At 41.7% G+C, this 27,881-nt stretch overlaps 1 long non-coding RNA gene across 1 annotated transcript in view; it reads left to right on the forward strand.

Annotated features, from left to right (window-relative positions):
• The first annotated feature begins 5,194 nt into the window (after positions 1-5,194).
• Positions 5,195-27,881, forward strand: part of LOC132656030 (uncharacterized) — a 33,014-nt gene continuing 10,327 nt past the window's right edge. Inside the window, exons 1-5 of the long non-coding RNA XR_009593987.1 lie at positions 5,195-5,285; positions 6,962-7,060; positions 9,534-9,967; positions 24,466-24,636; positions 24,926-25,015. This is a non-coding gene — a long non-coding RNA (uncharacterized LOC132656030). The remainder of the gene's footprint in view (positions 5,286-6,961; positions 7,061-9,533; positions 9,968-24,465; positions 24,637-24,925; positions 25,016-27,881) is intronic.

The raw sequence follows: 27,881 nt of genomic DNA on the forward strand, positions 1-27,881 counted from the left end.
GGCTCCACACACCACATCTTTTTTTAATAGTTTCATAATAAAATAGTTAATTTTATTATGAAAATTTTAACATTAATACTTTATAATTCCCAGCCTGTAAAATACACTAAGATTCTCTTATGATACACTTCCATTTACTTATATGTACATAAATGATCTAATGAAATGTTTCAAAGCAAATTTTCTCACATAGTTGATTAAATGAACAGTTTTTTTAACTTTTATTAATTACACTTTATTCACTTTGTATCTCCCCCATAAACCCCTCCCTCCTCCCCTCCTAATTCCACCTTCCCTCCCCCTTCTTCACACATGCCCCTCCCCCAGTCCACTGATAGGGGAGGTCCTCCTCTCCTTCCTTCTGATTCTAGTCTATCAGATCTCATCAGGAGTGGCTGCATTGTCTTCTTCTGTGGCCTGGTAAGGCTGCTCCCCCTCAGGGGGAGGGGATCAAAGAGCAGGCCAATCAGTCCATGTCAGAGACAGTCCCTCTCCCCATTACTTTGGAACCTACTTGGACACTGCCATGCATGGTCCTTGGTTGGAGTATGAGTCTCAGGAAAGACCCCTGTACACACCACATCTTATGTGATGCCAATTCTTCAACAGAACTGGAAATACAACAAATAGTTCCAATATAAATTTCCAATATAAAAAAGGCCAGTGAAAGCCTGACCTTTGAAGTAAACCCGCCTCCAAACATGGAAAGCTACATTTTCTTTTTTTTTTACCCAATTGAAATGTAGCAGGTTAGATGAAATTTTTCATATTTCAGTAGGACTAGACCTTCTTTGAGGTGGACAAATAGGCAATTAAAAAAAAAAATGGAAGCACAGAATAAGTCAAAGACAACTGCATGAGACCCATTACCCATGCCAACTGCCTGTACTTGACAGACTGACTGCAAGAACTGGGTCTCTACCTCTCGGTGTGTGGCAGCGGTGTCCTTACCACCGAGACTCCTTATAGCCGTATCCGAGGCCACTGCCTGACATCCTGGAACTACACTATGGTGTTGTTACTCACAAATACGCAAAACCAAACTTGGGATTTCCGCTATGAATGTCTGGCTTTGTGCGGAGCAGACACAAGCACGACCAGAAAGTGAGGAATCCTGTGGTTCCTGTAGTGAGTTTTCTCAGTGCGGACCACACCGAGTCTCTTCAGAAGCATTTGCTGAAGCTGTAGGCCAGGTTGGTTAGAGGTCGCTACAGGTGGAGATTGGGCTTTAAGGAGGTAATTAGAGGCTCCTGACATGGTCAGTGGTCCTGGTCCAATAGGATTGTGCCCTTTTAAGAAGAGAGGAAATCCTTGCAATTCAGGAAGAGATTAAGGTTCGAGGGTAGTGTTCTCTACAGAGCTGGGAAAAAATGCATTTATGTTAAGTCACCCTGTCTGTGATGTTTTATTACGGCAGCATGGGCAGACCAATATACTCTGTTAAAGATAAATTTATTAGGGGAGGTCCTCCTCCCCTTCCATCTGACCCTCGATTATCAGGTCTCATTTGGAGAGGGGCATGGGAGGAGGTGAGGGAGGGAGGGCAGGATTGGGAGAGAATGAGGAAGGGGGCTACAGCTGGGAAACAAAGTGAATAAGCTGTAATTAGCATAAAAATAAATTTTAAAAGGTGAATTTGTTGTAGATTTTTATTTTACACAAATGGACTCTGTTTACTGTGATATAGTCAAGCATGACAAAAACTGTACTATTATTGAGAGCCTCACTTAGGAAGAGTAACGTTTTCATCTCATTTCTGTGACAAGTGGCTCTCTATATAAAGCATTATGTATCAAAACGTCTTGGCTGAAAGCTTTATAACCTAACAACTAAATAAGATTTAATACTTGTTTTTCATTGTAGTGGCCTATCTTCCATAGGTACAAGTTCTAGCTTTAAGCTTCTTGAAGGCAGTCATTGCATAGAATTGTGCAAGTATGTTAAATGATATTGAATATGCCAACCCAGGTTAATTATAGATTAGCATGAAGGATAAAATAAAGAAATCATGACATTAAATAAAACATTCGATTTTGCTTCCGGCATAACCACTTTTGAGTTTTCCTCCAAGGCAAAATAATACAGGTACAGTAAAATGTATTGAGGCAGAATTTTCAGTGTCATTTAAAAAAAAAAAAGTTGAAAAGCCTGTTTTATAGTTGTTAGCCATGGACACTTAGCACTGAGCCTCTTTCTCTGCCTTCGTGCATGTATTTCATGAGTACCATGTACCTCCTCATGAAGCACTGGCTGGTACTGGCTTTAAGAATGAAAGGTCATTAGAAAGCAGGACTAACACTCTCATTTTAATAATAAATACCAATACGCACGTCCCTGGTACTTCTTACGCCTGCCTGTGACAAAAACAGCTGAACAGATTGTGATGAAATTCAGACTGACAGTCTGACAAAAAAAAAAAAAATCCCTTTTTGTCTAAAATCTGGCTTCCATAGGTTTGTGCAAATCTAAATATTTGATTTTGCACTGGAAAAGGAGCCAGTCTTACGTACAATTTATAAAATAAACGTGTAGGCACACGTTTTAAAATCCCTAAATTTTGTCAACACATACGGTCTAACTTTGAAGACTTTTCTCCCCCCCCCACGCCCAATTTTTGTCTATGACTAGGGGTGTATTTTCCCCATACTTTCTGGGGCCTCCGCTGTTTATCTAATAGAGAGTCCTTTTGCAAACAGTATTCCGCTAGCGATTAACAGCGTCGTCAGTGTCACATCGCCCTTGCTCAGCGGGCAGAGTTAAGCCTCCCTGAATTATACTTCCAAGACACTCAGGAGCTGGAGTTGAGAGATAGACTATTTCCTTTGAAGTTCGCCTTCACAACACACTGGGATGCGAACAAGTTTCAGCTACGCAGCGTTCAAACAATTCCATCACACAGAGACCAGGGCTAATTGTACCAAACTTTCAAATCATGTCATTGCAATATTGGGTGTGTAAGATTTGGTGAACAGATACTAGAATCAATATCAATCTCTGTCTACACAGGACATCAAGTTATTAGGCTTGCTGGTTCCAAATTCTCTTTGCCAAGTCATCGCCACAATTAAAAAATAACTGACAAAAATGAAGGCATTTATGGTCATTTTTATATGTGTACTAATGGTGTTGAGTGCATCAGACATACGTATGACCAGACAATACATATATATATGTGAAAGTCCCAGTTAAAGAGGATCTTTTCTTTGGCCTAAACATTATAATTCACTCAAGTTTTGCGTCTGAATATCCTTGGCGGCCTCGTTGCCTTAAGGGATTTCTCAAACTCAGATGTCCCAAGTTGAAATGTCTCTTTTTATATGTTTCCTGAAGTTTATGCAGGACTCTTTTCTCTCATATTAATAATTGGGGGGGAGGGGGCTGAAAGGGGGATTAATGACACCACCCCAAGCAAACAACAAGCCAAAATAAGAATAAAAGAATGCCACTTATCTTGCTGAACTCCTTGTCCCTGTCTCTGGAGTTTTTAACCTAGACCAACTTGTCCTTCTATGTGGTCTTGAATGAAGGAAATGCTGTAAGTAACTCAAAGGGATGATAAAAGTACATGCTCAAAGAATTTCACCACGTGCCACTCACTGTTTATACAAAGCAGTCTGTAATTATACAAATGAGCATCATTCGAGTGTATTTGGAAGATTACAAAGATGCCCAGAAAACTCATGCTCCAGATGAAGCTGCCCAGATCATGTCACTGAACTGCCCAGAGCAGATATCTGACCAGGTGCCCGTTTCTCTAAGGTAACGAACAGTCTTTAAATGGCAAATGAACGGAGGCTGCTGCTTGATGCCGATGACATTGAAAATTTAGGATAACAGGAACCCCATCATTTTTCATTTGTATGCAAATTTTTCTGTTCCAGAAATTAACCCCTGGACCCCACGTCAGTTTCCATCTCTAGGAAGTTTTTTTGGGAGCACCACACAGAGCAGCCTTTTCTCTTGTCCAGAGGTCACCAGGCTTCCCTCTTTTAGAAGTAAAGGCGTCTACGGCCAGGTCAGAATGCTTCTTTGTTTTCGCTCATTACTGGAGCATAAAGAGCACTGCCGGGAAAGGCCCGTGGTAAAAGGCACTTCTCTAATGGCCGGTGGCATTGAGATGCAAACGTCTACTACTTTCGCCAAATAACTCTCATTGACCACTGGCCTAGCGTTAAGGTAAACCCCTCACAATAGATCAATCCTAGCAGCCACCTTTTCAGCCAGGTCTTCAGCTGTTAAAAAGTCCCTTTGTTATTCCCCACCTTAGACAAATGTCATCATCTACATGTGAAGGGAGAGAGGCGACTGAGGTTTTTAATTGATGTGGATTTAATTATGCTAATTCAGACAGCTGTAAAGCATTTCAGAATGGCAGCCTAACAGGGCAAACAAATACAGGTGCCCTTCACTGCAGGGGCTTAATTTTTAACCTAGGAACTTGAAAGGGGTCAGAGAGCTCGAAAGCCAAGACAATTTAACATTTGTAGATTTGAGGCTCCCACTCCCACACTGAAACATTTAGCAGGCTCTAAATAGTCATTCTTAAACACTTGGCCTTATTTAAAAGCCTCAAAGCCGTCTTTGATTAGAAGAGAAAATTTTAAATAAATGGAGTCATCAAGAATTATTCAAGATAACAGCAAAACAGAATCTGAGAATTTAAAATGGCCTTTATTTCTTTCCCAGAAATATCACAAAATAGGAATGATAACTTTTTGAAGTAGTGAAAATTTGTACAAAGCACTTTCTTAAGGATGAGATTCTAATCTTTTTGAACTAATGATGGGGTGATTTTTCCTTGCGATATCTCTCTGGTCCACTTTTCACCTCACTGTTGGAACAAAGTCTCGGTATTTCTGTCTAGAGCCAAGGCTCTGGGTTGCAGAAGAGCCCCTAGCCTCTTGGCTAACTGCTCCTGAGGGAGGCTCTATCCCTAAGGCCAGGCCAGGCCAGGCATTGTGAAAGAAAATGAAGAAAGAAATCTGAAGAGCTTTTATGGCTGTTTTGTGGCTTGCCTGGGTCTGAAAATGCCTCAATTCCTCACATCTGGATTCCCCACTCTTCAAGGCCCAGGATGTCACCACAGACAGAGCAGCAGGACAAAGGGTTTTCAATGAATCATCTTCCTTTCTCCCTGCCAGGCCTGGCTCACCCTGGTCAGCCCTCTTTTCTGTGTGTCTCCCTTTGTTCTGCAGTAATCAGCTGTGTAATTAGCTGGAGAAGAAAGGGCCCAACTTTTCTGTCCTACCCAGAGGAACAGAGTGGCCTGCCCTGTCCTTCCCAGGGTACGTAATTTGAGGTACGATTTCATTTCCAGCTTCTACTAATTCTTCCATCTTCAATAAGGTGTTTAAGTTCTCTGTCTTAACAGACTGCATGGAAGAATGGCTTAGAGCTGACATAGCTGTGGAGTCTGTCCAAGAGGCACAGTGCAGAGGCCCCTGACAAAGGGCTGCTTCTTCCAGAATTCTTTGGACATCCTCACCACATTTTCTTTCTTTATTAACTTTTAAGGATTCCCTCCTTCTGTCAATGTATTACTTGACTTCCCTACTTCCCCTCTGTTTCTTACCCTCTGATTCTTTTAACATCTTTTCAACTTTTTTTCATAAACTTTTTTGTGGTGACGTTTTTTGTTTGTTTGTTTTGTTTCTCTTCATAGCCCTGGCTGTCCTGAGATTCACTATGTAGACCAGAGCTGCCTTCATCCTTTTCCTTTTAGAGGGTCATAATAGGCAAGAAAAGTACAGAAGCCGATCTCAAAGGGATAGAAACAATTAACACTCTGTATCCTATAAAACATAGACACGTCTCTTCTGAGCGGCCGATCTGTTGTACAGCTTTAATCCCAGCATTAGGGAGGCAGAGGCAGGTGATCTGAGTTTGAAGCCAGCCTGGTCTTCATACTGAGTTCCAGGCTAGCCAGAGACCACATGGTAAGACCTTTGCGTTTAGTGCCGCCTGCATGTACATGAGCGGGCTCCGCGAGCCTGCATCCCTGAAGAGTACTAACACAGGCAGCCATCACTGTGCGCTTGCCGTCTTGGCTGATGTGGTATCATGTGTGAGACTGTGCTCCAGCATCTGGCATATACCGCTTGGCTCTGATGTCTGCTCATGCTGGCTTTTCCCATCTCCCTACACACGCCCACTTCAAAGATGATCCCTGAGCCTCTCGGGAAGAGGTGTGATGCAGATGTCTCATCCAGAGCAGAGCGCCCTCATTTTCTGCACGTTGACTGGTTCTCACTTTACATTTGGAGACAGGTTCCCTCCCTGGTTGGAAGCTCACTCATCAGGCTGGTTGGCTGGCAAGCTCCACACATCTGCCCATCCACACCTTCCTACCCCCAGGACTACAAGCACGAGCCACCATGCTTGGCTCTTTACCTGGATGCTGAGCATCCAATTCAGGTCTCCAGGCTTGCTTGGCAAGCACTTTATAGAGCGGTTTCCCTACCCAATGTAATATAAACTATGTTACTCTTGAATTATTTGTTTTTACTATGATATATCTAAATGTAGAATTATTTTCATTTATCTCATGCGTCTGTATCTGTTCATAGATAAATGTACTTTCTGGATTCCTTCCTTCATGTCTCTAAGCATCCATTAAAAAACCACACACACACACAAACACACACACACACACACACACACACACACGTTTTGTCTTTGCTCTATGATAACTGCTGGTACTTTATTTAGGTACATCTTTCAGTACAGTTCTTTAGCTATCGAGTCAGGACTCAATCACCATCAAGTCAGGACTTATAGTTGAATCATCAGATTTCTTGTTTCTGCAAATTTCCTTTTTCAAATTTATCTTTCCTTGACATCATATTTTCTTCTTTCACTTTATATCAATTTTTTCTTCTGCTTCTTTTATTATCCTACATATTTACAGTATTTTTTCATAGTACCATAGGTCCCCTGTTGAGAATCATTAATCTTCTTTTAGGAGACTTGCCTATTTGGATAACTTGTCGCTATGGTGCTATGAGCATCTTTCCAGCTACAGGCTTCTTGGGCACTCCAGGCTGTCAAGGCCCATAACCAGGTAATTTTTAGGCTTGTTTTTTTTTGTTTGTTTGTTTGTTTGTTTGTTTAAATTATATTCTATGTTTGACATTTTCTAGGATCTTAGGTAGCATGAATACATATTCTATAGCTTCATAACATATATCCAAAGGGGTTTAATACTTAGATTGTTTTTCCTCCCTTTGTAAAAACAAAACAAAACAACAACAAAAAATCCCCCAAACCAAAAAACAATGTCCTTGTTCACTTGAGCTGGGAATGGTGGGGGACATCTCTAGTTCCAGCACTCAGCAGACATGGCAGAAGCAGGTAAACCTGGGACATTATGATGGCCTCTAACTAGAAAGTTTTGCTTTCCAAAGAGTTTATGGAGAAAAACACTAATGGAGCCTCCCACACCCATCCTGCCTTTGACTCCTTACAAAAAAAATTTAGTTGGCAAACCATTTTAACAGTGTCCTGACTTTCTTAAATAACCACCTGAAACAATTCTATCCACTGAACCTTACTTAGATGCTTTTTTTTTGCCTTTTCCCTGTATTAGAGGGTTAGCAACTGTCTTTTTTCTGAGCGGCAATATGGTTCAGGAAAGAACACTCTACTGACATCTCTCCTGGCAATGTTGAACTATTAACCCACGGCCAGTTGCCGCTCAGCTCTAACATTTGTTAAAGATGAAGCAACTTTTTTATTAACTCACATTCTTACCTTTTCTGTGAATTGCAGATTAGCATATCCCTAACTGATGAAGAGTTATCCATTAATGGGTGAACTTGTATATAAAGAAGTCATACTTAGCAATTTCCCGTTAGAGTAGAAAAACTGAAATTGATTCAGAAAGTAAGGTCGGATTTGGAACCCCACCAGAACTTAAGAAATGGGAGACGCTTTACTACACACTTTTAAGAGTCTATACTGGAGTACCAAGACAAGGACTATGAATTTGAAGCTGATCTATTAGTACCTGAACACTGAGCATGGCTGCCTGAGAGGTGAGAAGCAGATGATTTGGCACGGTGAGGCAGCTGGTGCCTCAACACTTTAAGATCAGACAAATGTGCTAGAAAATGGACAGGCAAATAAAAGCTGCACAGAGGTGATTTTTCTTTTTCCTTCTTTTTGTTTTTTGCACTCTGACTTTTAGTTTTGTGCTTTCTGTTAGAGAGCCAACAGTTCAGTAGAATTAAGGCAGTACAAAAAAGTCACTGAGATACAATCTGTTGACACACAGAACATTTTTTTCTTTTTTTATTATTAATTACACTTTATTCACTTTGTATCCCCCATAAGCCCCTCCCTCCCCCTTCTTCACTCATGCCCCTCCCCAAGTCCACTGATAGGGGATGTCCTCCTCTCCTTCCTTCTGATCTTAGTCTATCAAATCACATCAGAAGTGGCCACATTGTCATCTTCTGTGGCCTGGTAAGGCTGCTCCCCCCTCAGGGGGAGGTGATCAAAGAGCAGGCCAATCATATTTTGTCAGAGGCAGTCCCTCTTCCCATTACTATGTAACCCACTTGGACACTGAACTGTCATGTGCTACATCTGGGCAGGGGTTCTAGGTTATCTCCATGAATAGTCCTTGGTTGGAGTATGAGTCTCTGGGATGTTCCTTGTGTTCAAACTTTCTTGTTCTGTTGTTCTCCTTGTGTGGTTCCTGTCCTCTCCAGCTCTTGAACATTTTGTTTTCGATATGACATGATACACTTAACAACACATTCATAATCAATAAAGATACATTACTGGGGTTTTGATATTGTTAGCCGGAATGCCTTAAAAAATACTGGTTCAACTAGCACCAGTTTTTCAGTTCTTTAAGGATAATTCGGTAGATCTGTATTTTTTGTTTGTTCATGCATACATACATACATACATATATTCGTGGTATCTGCTTTAAAATGCTTTAATAATTACAAATGAAAGGGGGTAGAGAAATGGATCAGTTGTTTAGAGCACTTACTGCTCTTGAAGAGGACCCAGGTTTGAGGCCCAGCACCCAAACTGGGCAGTTTATAATCTCCTATCACCCCAGTCTCAGGGATTTGAAAGACCTCTTCAGGTTCCTCAGGCTCCTACAGGTACACAGCGCACAAACAGACAAGCACACACACACAATAATAATACTAATAATAATGAACAACTAACTTTTGCCCTTAATCAAGAAAAGATTTATGTATGTGCTCCAAAACTTGACCTCCTAGGCTAAACCAAGAAGATGAAAACTAGATTTCATTCTAAGTCTTTGTACCTAGAAAAGGTAAATTTCCTGGATGTTAGAATAACACAAGCAATGCTTTAAAATAGATTTCTTTGTAGGTAGCATTTGAATTGAGGCAGAGTTTGGGGAAATGATCAGGCATTTTCCCATTTATTTTCAAAAAGTGAGAAATACGTACTTTTAATTGGCAAGAACCAGGAAGTACTGAGGTGCATCCGGGAACTTTAGCCCCAGGAAGACTTGGTTTCAAATTGCTCTGTTCTGTATGTTTTAGGTCACCTTCATGTTTCGGGCAGCACACCGTGCATAGCTCTTGTTCCCGTGTGCTTTAACATCTAGTGTACAAGACTGCGTTACAGGCGTAACTGCACCTAAGCCCATAATCACATGCACCCTGAAGCTAACAGTGGCCAGGAGCCCAGGGGTTCACATCAAGCTGCTGGGATTCAGCCTGGCTGAGAGCAACGTGAGTTCCTCCAGTCAGTATTCAGGACTCACTGTGAAAGACCAGGGACACCAAGGGTGACACAGACATACACGTCCAAAGGACGGGCAAGTGGCTGCAGTGTTCATGGTCAAGAAGAGAGCCCCTCACCTGACTTCTGAGAAACCATCATCAATGGCCACCATTCTGAAGTTCAGGCTTCCACAAGACAGGCTGTTGTGATAATTGGATGGGATCAAGCGCAAAAGAGGCCCTGTCGTACGGTAGGTGCTGAAGGAAACTGCCTTCCTACCCTGCCACTAGCTGAACTTTAAGCCATCCTGCCCGTTGGCTCCCACTGGAAGGGCTTGCTCTAAATAGAATGATATAATGGGATGTTTTTCTGTGCCTGACTGTCTGATACTCCACGTGCCAACCGAGAACAATCTCATGTTTATTTATTTAAGGTATTCTTAGTCCTGTCACTCATTTCTTAAATCAACTGGTTACTTTCCATTTCTGCTGCTTTTCATTAGTACAATGAACAGAATCAAATACAGGCTGTTTCTCACGGGCTGCTATGTTCCTGCACCTAGTGCCCTGGTCTTTTAGTGAAGGTCCTCCATGGAGACAAGAGCATGAAAGAAGGGAAAGGAGAGGAGAAGAGAGAAGAGAGGGGGAGGGAGAGAAAGAAAGAGAGACTGCGAGCTTGAGGCTATTCTGGTCTGCATAGTGGGTCCTAAGCCTGGTTGACCCATGCAGGCTCCGTGATTGTCACTTCAGTCTTTATGAGCCGCTATGAGTGAGCCCTGCTTAGCTGATTCTGTGGGCTGTGTTCTCACGGTATCCTCAGCCACTCCGGCTCCTAGAATCTTTCTTCCCCCCTCGTCTTCAGGGTTCCCTTGGCTTCCCCTAGTGTTTGGCTGTGGTTTAGAGAGACACTCTTACGCTGATGATACCTAGTTCTCAAACTCAGCTATGGTTTTGCCCAACAGGGCTGTGGAACTGTAGGCTTATGACTGGAAGGCTTCTGCTCGTTCTCATTGCTGTACATCCTTCTGTGGAGCTCCGAGGCAGCTTCCCTGGATGCAGACAGCATTAGCCTGGGTTTCCATACCAGTAAGGAGGAAAATAAAATCTACTGAAGGTTGTAGTGAAAATTTGGCCAGACAGTTGACAACTGAAGCTATCCATATTGTGGATAGCTAGGTGACAGGATTGGAATGAGTTCCCGACTGTTCTTGTGATTCACACCCATCTACCTTATCCAAAGCATGTTAGCCACTCCCCTCAGGCCACACCAAATACTGCTCTTTGCGCATGTGTGTAGCATGATGTTCCGTCACACAGGCCATTCTGGTCTACGTAGTGAGTATGTATCAATCTATGTCATGTCTTGTGCTTCCCCCCATACCTTCTGTATCCTCCACTATCAGGTAAAGTCTGAAGAGGTTGAAGAGAGGGTACAAATCTTTTGTTATAAGAAATCTAAGGAGGACTGGGGATGTAGCTCAGTTGGTTAAAAGTTTGGCTAGCTTGGCCTCCCCAGCACAGCCTTTGGGAGGAGGAGGAGGAGGAGACATGTGGATCAGAAGTTCAAGGCCATCCTGTGCTGCTCAGCTGGTTCCAGGCCAGTCTTGATTTTAGGCAGCCCTGTCTCAAAGAACAAAAGCAAAAAAAAAAAAAAAAAAAAAAAAAAAAAATCCCCACACAAATGAAACTACAGAGCAGACCTAATGGACAGTGTGATGGCCACAATTAGCAATAGTACATACCATGTTCTGAGAGAAAATCTTAACCGCCATTACTACATGAAACAAAACAGGTAACAGTGTGAAGCAACAGGATATAATCCATTTACAATATACGAATGTCAAAACGTTGTATTCTATACCGTATGTACAAGTACCATTTCTCAGTCACACCTCAACAAAGTCAGAAATATTAAAAAAAAATAAGAGAGTCTTTAATAAATGAATAAATGGTAGGACTTTACCAGGCTTCAAACTTCCTGAATTACCTCAGTCCCTAGAGGCATTTATTAAACTTAACAAGCATTTGCTGAAAACACACTCTGCTCCGGGCCTGTACCAGGTGCTTCTGGCTATAGAGGATTGACATGCCTGTCACTTGGGAAGATTTTCCTGACATATTTGTCACTTGGGGAGATTTTTCTGAGGGGGTCATACCAAGTCTCCACACCAATGGTGATGGCTATAATAATATCAGTCTGGAGGCCACACAGCAGGCAGTCACCTGGCCAGGGTAGCTGTGTGCACGGGGAGCTCAAAATTCAGAACTCCCACCCCACTGCTCAGTGCTGGAGAAATGCTGCAGGAGTCAGGAAACACCCTCCAAAGCCCCAGGCTCTTGAGCTGCAAACATGCCAGTCATCCAAGCCCTGCCACACAGATGTGCTCTCTGCTTATTTGCTTTGGTCTGGAGAGGTGATCAGTGTGTATTTATTATTAGTTTGTTGACAGCGTTCTTGACATGAGGCAAACACAATGAGTTGCTAATCATAGAAGGGGTCATTTATTTTCTATTTTGGGTCACTTGTTTTCTCTACTGAAGGAAGAGAACATGACAGCTCTCTGTTACTCGTGCCAAATTCAAACCCCCTTTTCCTTTCGAAATCTGCTTATGCCATCCTTCCTGACTATGCTTTGCTCTGTGCAGGTACTTCAGCCTCGGCTCCTACTTGTGAGGCCTCAGCTAACAAGACCTGCTTCCTGCAAGAGTGGAAAGGCCAGAGGCCAATGGAGACTTCCTGCTCAGTTCCTATGAGGGGTAGCTTACGCTTGCAGAGCTGCTCAGTGCATTCCCTTGGCATGCTCTCCTTCTAGAACCCTCACAGCAGAGCAATAGCTCTTCCATGAATATATTATCTGTGCTAACTTGACAGTCTTGCTGTTGACAATATTGGTTGTACTTCACTCCCCTGCTGTGGTCCAAAATCAGATCCAACACCTCTGGGCCTGTACCGTGGTTGTACAGCAGCTGAAGGGACCGCTGCCAGAGGCTCTGAAAGGGCTTCTCTCCAACCTCAGCACCTGACTTCCTGGCTGCCGCTCTTCTAGTCTCATTGGTTGCTGTGGCAGCTGTGAGTCTGACAGCGAGCTTGGTGTTGGGTCAAGTTTTCTGTGTGGCTGGCGTACTGAGGGAGTACGCCATTTTTCTTGACTTATACTTGATTACAGAGAATGCCCTCTAAAACCTTTTAAAATAATTTAATAGCCATAAACAAACCTTTGGAATAGGATTTTTCTTTTTTTAATTCAATGCCGAAATGCAAGCAGTAGGGATAGAGCCAGTCCAAACCAAGTTTTTGAGACCGTGGACTATCATGTGTCATTTAGAATCCTGGTAGCCTTGAATACAATGCTTATAAATACAATATAGATTTGTGTGTATTAGAAAAAAACTGTAAGAAACTCCTTCTGAAGACAATTTGAAAAAACCAAATCTTTACATCCTAAGATAGACAATATTAAATAAGATATAGCTCTAATAATAAGATGTCACTTTTCTCAATAGTTAAAATATCAATCACTTATGCAATCTGTTATTTACGAAAAAATCTCCAGGGCTTTAGCTTTCATTATGATAAACCAGCTACACGCTCACCCAGACAGTGCAAACGATGAATTTCCACAGTATAAAAGTTCTTTGTGACGTCACCTGATGAGCAACCGACTGCCTTTAGACTCCTTTTGGGGAGTACAGGTTTTTTTTAAGATTATTTATTTTATACGAATGAGTGTTTTGCCTACATGTATGTATGTATGAGTACCACATTCATGCCCGAGGAGATCAGAGGAGGGCATCAGATTCCCTGGAAGTGGATTACGGACAGTTGTGAGCTATCATGTGGATGCTGGGAGTTTTAATCCAGGTCTTGTGGAAGAGCAGCCAGTGCTTTTAACTACTGAGTCATTTCTCCATCCTTGGGAGTACATTTTTTTTTTTTATCAAAGGTTATATGCATTTTTTAAAAAATGACAAAGACAATTTTCGCTGTTTACATTATGAGTAAAAGTGGTGAGAGTAAAGTTTGCACTATGACAGATACTTGAGGAACGTTTTGTCTATACATAAAAATTGAATACTTTTTTGCAGTACAATTGTATAAAGAGTATATCTGAAGTAATATCTGTAATAACCACAAAAATTAGGAAACATTTTTAATTCCCACACCATTCTTGTGGTTTGCAAGTCTTCAAGAACTCTCTTTTGTTTATTTATTGAGGAAAGATCATAGCATCTTCATCTGCTCGATTATCACTGAACACAGAAGGCAGGATTGCACCAGGCAGCTAGTCAGAAAGAGAAACAAACTGGCGTGTCCCAAACGTCTGCAGAACCAAGTCAAGTAAGGTGATGAGCCGCCGTACCGTGTTCTACAGGCTTGGTCGTGGTGTTCCATTTGCCCAAACTGAGAACATTCCAGTGGTCAAGACTACTTTTCCATACTTACCCAAGAGCCCAAGGGAGTAAAGCCATTCAGTACCAAGATCCCCTTGGGTCAGCGATTGAGGCTGTGTGCACAATGTGTCCTAAAGAAGCCATGAATGCAGCTCTACAAACACGGTCCCCTCCAGAGAGACTTCCTCCCAGTTATTTGAGATGAATCTGAGGTGAATCTGAGGCTTGGTCATCAGGCTGATTACATCTCCTGCAGGCAATATGTATTTATCAATAAACAGCCAATATTTTGCTGATAATGAAGACACTTTTGTAAATGTTAATAGAAGATAAAGATAGACATTTTAAATTACCCCTTGTTCTTCCCTCAAAGGCAGGAAACGTCATGGTCTTTGCAAAACTTTATAGGGCTCTTGTTCCTGCTGCTGTTTTTATGCTCAAAAGTCTCTGCACAGTGAAGTTACTAAATAAACAAAATGCTTAAATGCTACAGTCAAGTGTTGTCTTAAAATCAGTGTACATTTTCTCAAACAGGTTAACATAGAAAGGAGATAAATTTAAAATTCAACTTCCAATTCTTCCCAAAAACAAAGATTGTGGGCTAAACAAAATTAACTCAAACTTTTATTCTGAAGCTAACCCCAACTGGTATTTGCTGCCTGTAGCTTTACATCTGCATCTGGTAAGCATCGCTGTCTATTTCTTCCTCTACTTGATCTTTTGAAGTGTGATTTGTCTATAATAACATAAATCTAGGCCTTTGGAACCAATGTTCCGTTAGAGTGATTGACATTATAGGGTTTTTAAAGAAGATTCTGTCACAAGACACTAAATTGAAATTTTAAAGAAATGATGGAAATGGCTGCAAGGGAGAGAGGTAGCCTTTTAAATCTAATTTGTTATGCACCGCGGTAGGGTAATGGAGGCAATGAAAGTTCTTTTATGGAGTCCCCATGTCCAAAAGGTATTTAGGTAGCAAAGGTTGTTAAGCAGACTCCCTGTGGTCCTGTTCAACTGAAGATGGCAGGACATGAGGTATACAGGTCTGTCTCCTCCTGGTTTTTATTTCCTAGGGAAGAAAACTGCAAAGGACATCTTAGGATGCTTAGAGATCACAAAGGCGTTGCCAGAACCCTCACGGGTCGGCTTGAATAGAGGAGCGAGCTGAAGGGCAGCTGGAACCTTACAGGGAGTTAAATCCTTCAGGTGGGTCTTTTCAAATTCCAATAGTGAAGAGTTACCGGAGAATTGGTGAGGATTTCACTAGGCCCCAGCAGGTTTGAGATCAAAAGCTTTGGTTAAATAAAAGCCTGTTGGGAAATCTTAAAACCTCTTTGTAATGTAACTTTAAAAAGTTAATACAAAGAACCCTTATGCTGAAGCGGATAACAGCACGAACAAAGAGTATATCAAAACTGATTCCATTAGGAAAAAGTGGACATACAAATTCACTTAATTTAAAAAGCAATCCAGTTACATTACTGTGAGCAGAACCACAGCGTTCATCTTACCATCCCGCCCACTTAGATGATTTTCGTTCCTGTTACATTGCCAGACTGCGATTTTTGTTGTTGTTGTTCAGATGTAATTTTAAGCAAAAAGCAAGTTCATTTTTCAAGAAGAGAATGATATTATCTAAACACATTCCTAAAGAAAATGCTTTGAAAACAAGCTAAAGATTAAGGTTGATGTTGGTTAATTGGTCTTCATGGTGTCAAATTGCTATTTGCCTCATCATTGATAATCTATCAAAATGCAACATAAACGTATTTTTTGTAATTAATACCAACCCACTCTTTGAAAAATCATATCCTTTTATAACCAAAATTGTCAACTCATGGCTTGGTGTAGGGAAGGGAACATTTTTATGAGTCTAACGCCTCAATTTACATTACTTCTTTAGCCTTTCAGAACGCTTACATACTTACATGTTTAAGTGCGATTTCGATCAACAGATTAATAGGGACAGTGAAGTGGACTGCACAGCCATTTAAAGTCAGCTCGGACCACAGCGTCCGATTCAGTCTGAGAGCAGCAGTCAACTGTACTTTAGTCTCATGTGCGGTGGGATGCCCTGGTTCAACCCACATTTTCCTATATCCTCCCCAAACACCTTTTCCTTGTGATTGCTATTGACGATAATTATCCTGACATTTTTATGCTGGGAGAGACACTGGCATTTCCCTCATATTCATTTTTCATTTCCTTTTCCCTCTTTCTTTCTTTCTTTCTTTCTTTCTTTCTTTCTTTCTTTCTTTCTTTCTTTCTTCTTCTTCTTCTTCTTCTTCTTTTTTGTTAAAAAGATTTATTTTTTTTTATATTTTATCTGTACGTGGGCCTGCCAGTTTGCCTGTTCTGTGTAACATATGTATTCGAGTGCCCACAGAGTCCAGAAGGGGGAGTCAGATTTCTGGGAACTGGAGTTGTATGTTACTGTGAGCCGTGCTGGGAACTGAGCCTGAGCCCTCTCCAAGAGCTGCAGGTACTCTGAGTGCTGAGCCATCTCCACTGCCCTTAGCCTGGGAATTCTCATTGAATGAGACGAAAACAACCAATCAGCTCTAACCTCATTCTTTGTCCTATATAAAATCAAAGCTCAAGGACATTGGCTCAGAATACTTATTCAGTTACTAAAATAGTATTTTCCTAAGTAGCAACTCTCACTTTGTCTCCAATGAACTCTTGGTTTTATATTTGGTATGTAACAATGTGCTTTTTTGAATGGCCATGCTCACTGAAAAATATTAAAATATCTTAGAATAATTTCTCCACTAGAGAAACCAATTTTAAAGATTTGATAGCTTTACTTAGATACATACAGGGTTGACAGTTTTTAACACCAAATTATGTGTGTGTGTGTGTGTGTGTGTGTGCATGTGTATGTGTGTGTAGATAACTAACTTTAAAAAATAATGATATTTTACCAGTACAAATATTCCCCTTTAACTGGCTATAATCACCTTCATTTTGTTTATTTCATGATATATTTAATTCTACTGGCAAGCATTAGGCTCCATTAATTTTTTGTTCTCATAAACTGTTTTAGTAAACATCTTTAAACATAAATTCAGAAATATTTTCTTGGCATAAATTCCTAGACATGAAGTGGACTTAAAATGTTGAAGAATTTTGTTAAATTGCTCTACAGTCTGTGCCAATTTACACTTCCACCAACTGTGCACAAGTCATTTTCCCTATAACCTAGACTAGATATAATTTATTTGAAATTAATTAAAATTTATTTAAATGTTGTTAATCTAATTGGGAAGGTTGTCTCACATTTTTATTACTGTTTCAAACCCTCAATTACTTAAGAGCCTTTAAGTAAACAGATTTCTCAGAAAGTCACACCTGGGGACTTCCCCACCCCCAATGGAATCTGTCTGGTACCAAATTGGCTCTCCTCTTCTACCCAAGTAGGTTGTCCCTTTACACCAACCGTACCTTTGAATCTAAGGGGGCCGGGGAGAAGACCTTAATATTAGCCTAAATACATATGGGAAAGATCAAATAGTTCTAATGACTCTCAGAGTGAAAAAAAAAAAAAAAAAAGTTTGATGTGAACTGTGGTAGCGGTTTTAATCATGGCTCTTCTCCATTGCTGTGGACAGGTGGGTAAACAGAAGCTTTCACAAGAAGAAATCCCCTATCTTCCTTTCTCTTGAAGGCTGTGGCTAGATTATTAATTCTCCCAGGAATCCTAAGTTCACTGCACTGCTGATCTGATAGGAAGAGGTATAAAATAGTGCAGTTGTATATTTGAATATAATATTGACAACATGAAAAAAAAAGCCACTTCGTATTTCTGTAGTGCCAATGTCTCAACGGAACCAAATTAGAATTAGATGTTTAAAAAATACATAAACCTTAACGCTCATATTTATATCCTAATCAAAAGAATAACACATGAAAGACAGCAGGCTCTTTGTGAGAAGCCCCATTGTGCACCGACCGGCCCTCTCCCTAAACCTGCCACTGTGTTGAAACTTTCTATTGGCTGAAGAATAGAGAAAAAAAAGTATAAAGACATCTGTTTTCAGCTGCGCTATTCCACTAATCACGGCAAGGAGCTAGTGAGTGTGTTCGCTAAGAGTGGTTGACGGAGTTGTCTACCTCTGTGTAACAAATAAACCCAGACGTTAGCAGCTTAAGGTAAAACATAGGCCTTACCCCTACAGTATCCTTGGCTTTAGCATTGGGTACAGTTTAGCAGGGTGTACTGCTTCATGTCTGTTTGGAAAGTGCAGTCCAGATGTTAGCTGACAGATAGCACAGTCACACCAAGGTTCCTCTGTAGGCCTGGAGTAAAGACTGTTCCCTCTCTCCATGTGAAAGGGTCAGCTTCAAGCTCCTAGATCACCAATAAATAGCAAATGTTTCACCAAGGCAGAATCCCCATCGGAGCTCAGACATTCCTGGGTGGTAGGATTAGGTTCAGCAGACGTACTGGACTACGTCTCGCTCTCTCAGGAACCACGAGGGCTGGCTCTCTAACAGAGAGACTGTGACCAACTCTGCCAGCAAGGCAGACGCCAGTTTTATGTGACCGACATGGAGGTGCTTCAATTACGTTGCCCATAGTCTACACTTCAGAAGCAAGCCACAAGGCCTTGTCCACACTCAAACGGAGAGCACCACACAAGGCCACAGATATGTGGAAGTGGGGGCCCTGATGGCTGTATTCAGTGTCTGTTGCTCACAGAAGCGACTTTTCGAGTGATAAAGAGGACAGAAAAGACCCGAAATGTGGGTAGGAGAATTCAGAAAATGCTGTGAGAGGGGATTTCTTTGAGAAAAAAAATCCTCAATAATCCAGTGAGGTATAGATAATACCCTCAACAAACATAGGTGAGTCTGGGCACTACCTACCTTTAGCAAGGGGATGTAGGGAGTCTTGGATCACACTGGCATGTGTCATGTAAAGGTGGCAGTGTCCCTCCAGCGGCTCACACAGTGGAGACAGTAACTACTGTCCTGTTGAGGGAGAAGCAAAGAATGACAAATGTCACACAAAAATGGTCACTTCAAATAAGAAGGAATAGATAGCGACTATTTTAATGTGGAAGCAGAAAAAAAATGAGAATAATTTTTATTCACTCAAAATGTCACATCTATTAATTTCAGAAAAGCAAAATTAATAATATTTCAAAGACTACGATTCTGCATCGCATCTAAACAAATCCACCTATCATTTGTTCCTGATTCGGTGGGCTTTTAAATTTTGGCTTTGTTCTATCAATACCAAAAATTCATTGGTCACTGAATGCTTACCCTTACTTTCCACCGACTTCTTATTTTAGCTGATGTATTCTGAGGGATCATTAAATAAAGTCTAGAACATGCCCCCATTCAGACCGAGGGACTCACGGGCATGCTATATTTATCAGGATGGCTACTCAGGTGGGTGTGTACACATAAGCGCGACACAGACATTTCTATGATAACAAAAACGAGCAAGTGATACTACAGCACATAAATTGTCTTAACAGGTTTTGTTCATTTTTGTAAAAAAAAAAAAAAAAAACTTACTAATTAATGCAAGTGTTGCAATCATTTTTATGACATTCCCCAGAGCTGGCACTTTAAGGGTTATGCCATATGCTGATTGACAGCAGCCATAATTCTATACAATGAGACTGTACCATATTGTTTGAAGTGAGGTGATACTCATCTCTTGAAACTGATCAAACCTACGAGTGCATTAGACAGTCTTACAATGTAACCGCGCTGCATGGAGGGACTGCCGAGGCTGATCATCCCGGGCACACTTTTTGCCTTGGACTTTGCTAATAGCAGCCGTGACACATCGCTGCACCAATGTTTCGCTCTAAGAAGTGAAGACTAAGACAGAGGAAAAAAAATGTCTGTTTAAATACTGTGGCTTGGTTATGCTGTGTGAGTGCGTGTACATTTGTAGACGTCTTTGGAATCACAAATTTGCCTCCACTAACATCTCCCTAAGTATAAAACCCATAAAGGACGGGATAAAAAGGAGATTCCACACAGGGCATAAAAGAACTCAAGTGCTACTTATTTTTCTTCAGTTAACAAGCAGACTTGCTTGGAAGTCGTTTTGCTTTTTAAACAATTCTCTTTTTCTGCATCACCCAGTGATATTTTTTCCTAATGTACTATTTTGTGAAGCTGTTGCTTATCTGGTAACCAGGGGAGCCTACTTCACTTGCAGATGGAAACGGCATGGGATCCTGTTCCCCAGGCTCTGTAAGTAGTTTCGGCTCTGGAGAGTGGTGGGCATAGAGCCTGTGGGGAGCCTGGCTGTTTCTAGGTGGTTTCCACAGAGAGAACCCTTGACCAGGGGGTGGGGTGGGGTGGGGTGGCAGCGTTAAATTGAACTCCCATTTTATTTTTCACTGACTCATGCATCCATCCATCCATCCATCCATCCATCCATCCATCCATCCATTAATCCATCCATCCATTAAGCAACTTTCAAAACCATGCCCAGGGAACCTCGCAAAGAAGCAAGAGGGCTGGGATGATGTCCACTTCATACCCAAGCATCAGTTTATGCAGATATCTGAGCTGTCTGTCACTAGCCAATCTGTTCTTCTGTTCATTCTTTAGTCTAAACTTACTCTTACTCCACCCTTAACCTTGGTGTGCTCAGTGTGGGGCCTCTTGGGCTAAATATCTTCCCACTGTTTGGACCTGTAGAAACCACGTGAATGTGGAGCTGTGCAAACACTTCACACAGCTACCTCTATGATTTGTCCACAGGGATATCTGAGGCCGCAAGCCTCCTGGCCTCTTCCCAGTAACGAGACCACAGAGCTCTCTGCTCTTGTGTCCTTTCACCCAGGGAGGTGAAGGAAGAACAGGCACTTCCACAGAGACACCACTAACCCCTGGATGTCTTTGCTTTCCCTCCAACCACTTCTGCTGCCCGTGAAGCTGATGGGTCTTTATGCAATGCGACAACTTTCACAGTGATAAGCACTTCTACTGGTGGGGTTCAATTCAGAATCTCACACTAGATGTAGCTTAGGTCTCTTCTTTTTCTTTCTCTTTCTCTCTCTCTCTCTCTCTTTCTTTCTTTCTTTCCTTTCTTTCTTCTTCTCTCCCTCCCTCCCTCCCTCCCTCCCTCCCTCCCTCCCTCCCTCCCTCCCTCCCTCCCTCCCTCTGTCCATCCCACCCTTGGTTCTTCAAGACGAGGTAGGGTTTCTCTTATGTATCCTTGGCTGGACTCTGTAGATTAGGCCTTGAACTCAGAGACCTGCCTGCCGCTGCCTCCCTAGTGCTGGAATTACAGTCATGCACCACCATGCCCAGTTTACACTGACTTTCTAATTTTAATGCCCTTGAAGATGAATCAGTTACTCTACAAAATTCACCTCAGTGTGGACTTACTTCATGTTTCCCTAGGACTGGCCTTGGCTGTCCTGCAGCCTCAATGATGTGCTTTTCCTATACCTGATAGCATGCCAGTCATGGCTTCATTAACTGACACCCACCATACCTCTCTACTAAATCGGTGTCTTCTATTCTTGCCTACCAAGGGAAAGACTGTGCATGCCAGACACTTATGTTTATTTCTTTTGTTAAAACAATCTGTTTATTTTTATTTTATGTACATTGGTGTTTTGACTACATATATGTCTGTGTGAGGATCCTTGGAACAGGAGTTACAGACAACTTTGAACTGCTGTGTGCGCGCTGGGAATTGAACCCAGATCCCCTGGAGAAGCAGACAGCGCTGATCCTTCTCTCTAGCCTCCACTTACATTCATTTCCGTGTGTGCCTGTATGCGTACATTATGACACCTATACTGTTTACATAGTCATTCTAAATTTCCATTTCTATCTATTAATAACTGCCACGTCAAAGTGTAAAAAAAAATGCCACAATTCTTGTGGCAATTACTAATGCAGTTGCTTCTGCTACAACTCTTATCACCTTAACAAGACCTTTCTCTGCGTAGCTCTCCTCTCTCTGCTGTTCTGGGTTGCATTCTCCCACTGGGCCACTGTCCATCATGGGTACCATCTTGTTTTGTTCATGGTATTTACTCCGGCGAGATTGCCAGATATTGCCTACTGCTGTTTCTCCTCCTCCTTGGGCACGGCACACCTTCCTACACAACTTAAGTCTTACTAGCTTGCTCTGTTCCATCACATGGTCCTAGGACTCAATTTTTGAGAAAGAAGCAAGAATGTTATTCAAACCGTGCTTGTAATATTTCATCCTTCGGTTTTATGGAACTGACATGCATTTTGCACTTTCAAGTATTTTTGGAACTTTTGTTTTTTATTGCTAATGTGATAAATTGTGTTCGACTTTACTTCTCAGTTTCTAAATTAGTCATTATTTTAGGCCAACCAAAATGTTTGCAAGGGTTTTATTAGTCAGTATTTTCCATAGAAAGAAAAAGAAACAAGAAGGGATAGATAGAAAATAGATAGATGAATGACAAAAACAGAGGTAGATAAAGAGGTAGAAGATAGATAGATAGATAGATAGATAGATAGATATAAATAGATAGATAGACAGACAGACAGATAGATAGATATATAGATAGGCTGATAATAGACAAAAAGCTTGAGCATCACAGAAGCTCATGGTGTAGCGTCTGAGAGCATCTTTAGGGGAAGGCTGCTGGTTCAAGTCCTGGATTCCAAAGCCCAGAGAACTGGGAGTCTTGACATCCTGGAGGGGAAGGAGAAAGCTCCCTCAGGAAGAAGGGAGGACCTTGCACTTCCTCTGTTTTTTTTTTTTTTTTGACAGCTTAGGTCCTCACCTGACCAAACTGTACCTGCCCACAGAGAATGAAGACAGATCTTTCTCTTTTTTATAAATTAAATTTTTGTTTTTTTAATATTAGTAACAGTTTATTCACTTTGTATCCCAGCTGTTGCCCTCTCCCTCATTCCCTCCCAATCCCACCCTCACTCTTTCATCGTCTCCCTGCCCCTTTCCAAGTCCACTGACAGACCACAGAGGAGGACTTTGCAGCCAGGCATGAAGTTACCTGATAAGCTAGGGTCAGATGAAAGGGGAGGAGGTCCTCCCCTATCAGTGGACAGAGCTTTCTTACTGGGCTGACTAATCCAAATGCCAGTCTCATCCAGAAGCACCTTAGTGACAATGCCAGGAAACAATGCTTCCACAGCCCAGGTATGCTTCCAATAACCTAATGGTCAGTTCGCTCCATGTTCCAAAATGTTCTAGAAAACCCCACATCCTCATCCTGCTTAGCTTAAGACTCACTATAGTGGTGTCACTCTATGCATACAATTTACAGCGTTAACATTGTCTGTGTCCTACCTGTGACTGTGTCCATTTGATCTATTACTTAGAGCCGGGTGTCAACACATTTCCACAAATTGTAAGCTGTCTATTTTTTATTGTAATCCGGTCAATCTAGCCACACATGTTTGGAATATATGTTGTTTAATACCTATAAATTCAGAATCGTTACATATCCTAAGAGAGTTGTTACCTTTTTTTCATTAAGTAGCTGCTGCCATTATTTTTTTTTTTGCAGTCAAGTTCTTTTTTTATTTTTTCCTTTTTATTTATTACAATTTATTCACTTTATGCCATTCTTCTTAATATTGTCCTAATAGTGGATTTTGCTTTAAGTTCTATTTTTATACAGTAGCAACAAATTTTGTTTTCCAGTTAGTGTTTTCCTACTGTTTGTTTTCTTTGACTTTTACTTCCAAATTTTATACACGGTTAAAAATTGCACTTATGTCCAATAAACATCATTTACCTAAATATATAACATTCCTTGTTGAGGATTTGCTAGAAGGTCACCTTAAATTGCTGGCATTGTCATATATCTGGACCTAGCTCCACCATTGTATTTTGTGCAGGAGCCTACATGTGCTTGTGTGGAGACTAGGGGGTTAGCCATTAGTGTCTTCCTACATTGTTCCATCTTTACACTTTGAGACAGGATCTCTCACCAAACCCAGTGCTCACTGCCTAAACTAGCCAGCTAGCAAGCTCTCCTTTCTCCACCTCCAAGAACTGAGATTACAGGCAGGTACTGCCATACCCAGCTTTACACAGGATGCTAGGATTGTATAGCAAGCCTTTACTCACTAAGCTGTCTCCCCAGACTGTTCCATTTTGTGTTTGGACTTGTGTGTGTTTGCAAATGGAGGCCAAAAGGTTGATGCTCGGTGTCTTCCACTATTGCTCCCCACCTTTATTCACCTAGTGTACTGATTGACTGATTGATTGATTGATCGACTGGCAATTTCATATACGAGTACAGTATATTTAGATCATATCCATCCTTCCCAGCCCCTCCAGCCTTGCCTGGAACAACCCCACCTACCCCCAAACACATGCAAGCCTCCTTTTAACTTTCTGCATTCTTTTCTATAGCCCACTGAGTTTATTTAAGCTGTCCATCTGCATGGGGGCAGGGCCACCCGCCGGAGAATGGCTGACCACCAAGGGCCACACTGCTGAAGATAACTGACTCTCCTGCTATGGTAGCCTCAACAGTACATCAGCTTTGCCATTCCTTGGAATTCAGATTACCGTATGGAAAAGGTGAAAGTATCCGGGCTTTGTTCTAAGCTTCCTTTCTAGCCCTGGAAAGAGACCCTGCCTTCTAAGTAAATGTGGTAGTTTGAATGAGAATGGCTCCCATGGACTTATATATTTAAATACATAGTTCCCAGCTGGTGAACTGTTTGAGCAGAATTAGGAGGTGTAGCTTTGGTAGCAAAGGTGTGTCCCTGGCAGCGGTGGGAGGGCGGGGAGGGAGCTTTGAGGTTTTAAAACCACACCATTTACAGTGTCTTTCATTTTCTCTCTGTCTTCTGTTTGTTGTCTAAAGGTGTGAGCCCTCAGCTACTGCTTCAGAGCCATGCCTGCCTGCTGCCATGCTCTCTGCCATGATGACCATGGACTCTAACCCTCTGAAAGTGTAAGCCCCAAATAAATGCATTCTTCTATAAATGGTCCTGATCATGATGACTCACCACAGCAATAGAAGAGTAGGACACTAAACTACCCAAAAGGAGATGGAAAGGATTATTATCACTTTAATGAGATAACATACCTTTTCTTTCCCAGAAGCCTCTGGTGTGGAAGCTTGCAGAGCCCTACGGCATTAGCTTGCCTGCTTTCATTCAGAGTTAGGATTCAGAAATGTGTAAATTTCACTTTACTTATTAATTTTTTGAATACTGACCAAAGGCTATGAATGCTTCCTAGTCACTCTGGATTTTCACTCTTTCTCTGATGTCTTTCTCTCCTTTTATCATGTGGTTGCTTGACCAACCTTCATTGCAAACACTAAGGCATTTTCTCTTCTCTATTCCTTTTCCTGGCAGCTGCTGAGATTCATAGCTTGCTCTCTTTTGTTTTTCCTGTAAACTCTAATAAAATTATCCTTGAGCTCCCTTTTGAGTTTCTAAATTCTTTTGTTAACCAGACTAAGAACCCCAAAGGGCAGAGGTTTCCCCAATGTCTTAGTCAGTGTTCTATTGCTGTGCAGAAACACCATGGCCACAGCAACTCTTCTAAACGAAAGCATCGAACTGGGGCTTAATTACAGTTTCAGGACTTTGTCCATTATCCTAAAGGCAGGGAGCATGGTGGCATGCAGGCAGACAGGGTAGCTGAGAAGCAGGCAGAAGGGAGAGAGAGACCCTGGTTTTGCAGGCATGGGCTTCTAGAACCTCAAAGCCAGTTACATGCTTCCTCCAACAAGGCCAAGCTTCCCAATCCTTTCAAATAGTGCATACACACATACAGGTATCATATATGTATATGTGCCTTAGTTTTAGGGTTTCTATTGCTGTGAAGACCATGGCAACTGTTACAAAGCAAACATTTAACTAGGGCTGGCTTGAAGTTTCAGAGGTTTAGTCTATTATCCTCCTGTTGAAAAGTATGGTGGTGTGAAGGCAGACATGGTGCTGGAGAAGAAGCCAAGAGTCCTACATCCAGATCGCCGGTAGCAAGGAAAGAACTGGCCCGAGCTTCTGAGACCGCAAAGCCCACCCCTCAAAGACACACTTCCTTCAACAAAGCCACACCTACTCTAACAGGGCCATGCCTCCTAATACTGCCACTCCATATGGATCTATAATGGAAGGACATTTTTATTCAAACCACTACTGTGTGTGTGTGTGTGTCTACTTATATATTTATATATATCAGATATGTATAATTAGATGTGACTTATTTATGAATATATGTATATACAAATAAATATGTGTGTGTTTAGTGGCATCCATAGACTCATGGGTTTGAATGCTTGGCCCATAGGGAGTAGCACTATTGGGAGGTGTGGCCTTGTTGGAGGAAGTGTGTCACTGCGGAGGCGGGCTTTGATGTCTCCTATGCTCAAGCTATGCCCAGTGTGGCAGGCAATCTCCTTCTGCTGCCTTTGAGTTAAGATGTAGAACTCTTGGCTCCTCCAGCAACATGTCAGTCTTCATATTGCCATGCTTTCTGTCATAATGACAATGGTCTAAACCTCTGAACTGTAAGTCAGCCTCAGTGAAATGTTCTCCTTGATAAGAATTGTGTTGGTCACTTTGTCTTTTCACAGCAATAGAAATCCTAACAAGACAGAAGTTGGTACCCGGGCCTGAGGTATTTCTATGACAGGCATGATCATGCTTTTGTTTGAAGGAACGAAGGAATGGATATTTTTGGACTTTGGCTTAGGAAAGCAGTGGAATGTTCTAAGCACTGCTTAATGGGCCATACTAGTAAAAGCATGAAAGACAGTGGCACTGAATGTGATTTGAACTGTGGGGCCCTGGCTCAAGAGGCTTCAGAGGAGAAGAATTTTAGTATGTTACCTAGAGATGCTTTGGTGAAGAATGTGGTTGCTTTTTGCCTAAAGCTAAAGTAAGAGAGTTAGATTGATTGCATTTGTAAAAGAAATCTCAAAACAGCCTAGTATAGACTCTGTCATGTGGGGTCACTCTTATGAAGAAGGTTTTGATGAAAATGAGCAAGCAGAACAAGAAAAAAAAATACAGAATGTATGGTTCAAGGATTAAAAGGCACCAGAAAGTAGAGTGGAGATAAATCCCGTGTTCAAGGAGATAAACAGATTAAAGATGTTGAATGGACTTAAGGAAGTGGTGACCTCTGGTAAGATCCCACCCAGCTAAGTTTCCATCTTGTGTAAGGAATTAAAGAAAGTCTTAGGTCCAGGCCTGGTGGTACAAACTTTTAGTCCCAGCACTCAGGAGATAGAGGCATGCAGACCTTAGAGTTAAATGCCAGCTTGGTCTACAGAGCAAGTTCCAGAACAGCCAAGCTTAGGCACTGAAACAAAAAGCTGGTGAAGATGTAATTGAACAAGGGGCCTGGTTCCAGATCCCCAAAGCAGCAGAACTAGGAAGCTTTGGCCACATGGTTCTGGCCAGGTCAGAAGAAAGGGGTTATAGAATCTCACTCTGTAGCTCAGGAAAGCTGCTGAGGGCAAGTGTGTTGCAGGGGTGTTCCTGCATGGAGGACCAGAAAGCCTATTGTGTGAAGCTGGGAAAGTGATGCTTAGATTGTCTTGAAAACCCCAAGATGTTAGAGATGCCAGAAACGTGGATACTGTCAAAGAAAGCTGCTAAGTGGGAGTGGAACTAGGCTGAGGGAAAGAAGTATGTTGCAGTCAATGATGCTGAAAGGAGTTGGAGATCTGAAGAGCATTTTGACATTGGACATGGAGATGCTGAGTTTGGAGTTTGCCCAGCTGCTTTTCAGTCTTGCTTTGATCCAGTATTTCCTCCCTATGTTTCCTTCCCTATGTTTTTAAATTATAATGTATACCT

The sequence above is a fragment of the Meriones unguiculatus genome, chromosome 8 (assembly GCF_030254825.1).
Source record: "Meriones unguiculatus strain TT.TT164.6M chromosome 8, Bangor_MerUng_6.1, whole genome shotgun sequence".
Classification (NCBI taxonomy): domain Eukaryota; kingdom Metazoa; phylum Chordata; class Mammalia; order Rodentia; family Muridae; genus Meriones; species Meriones unguiculatus.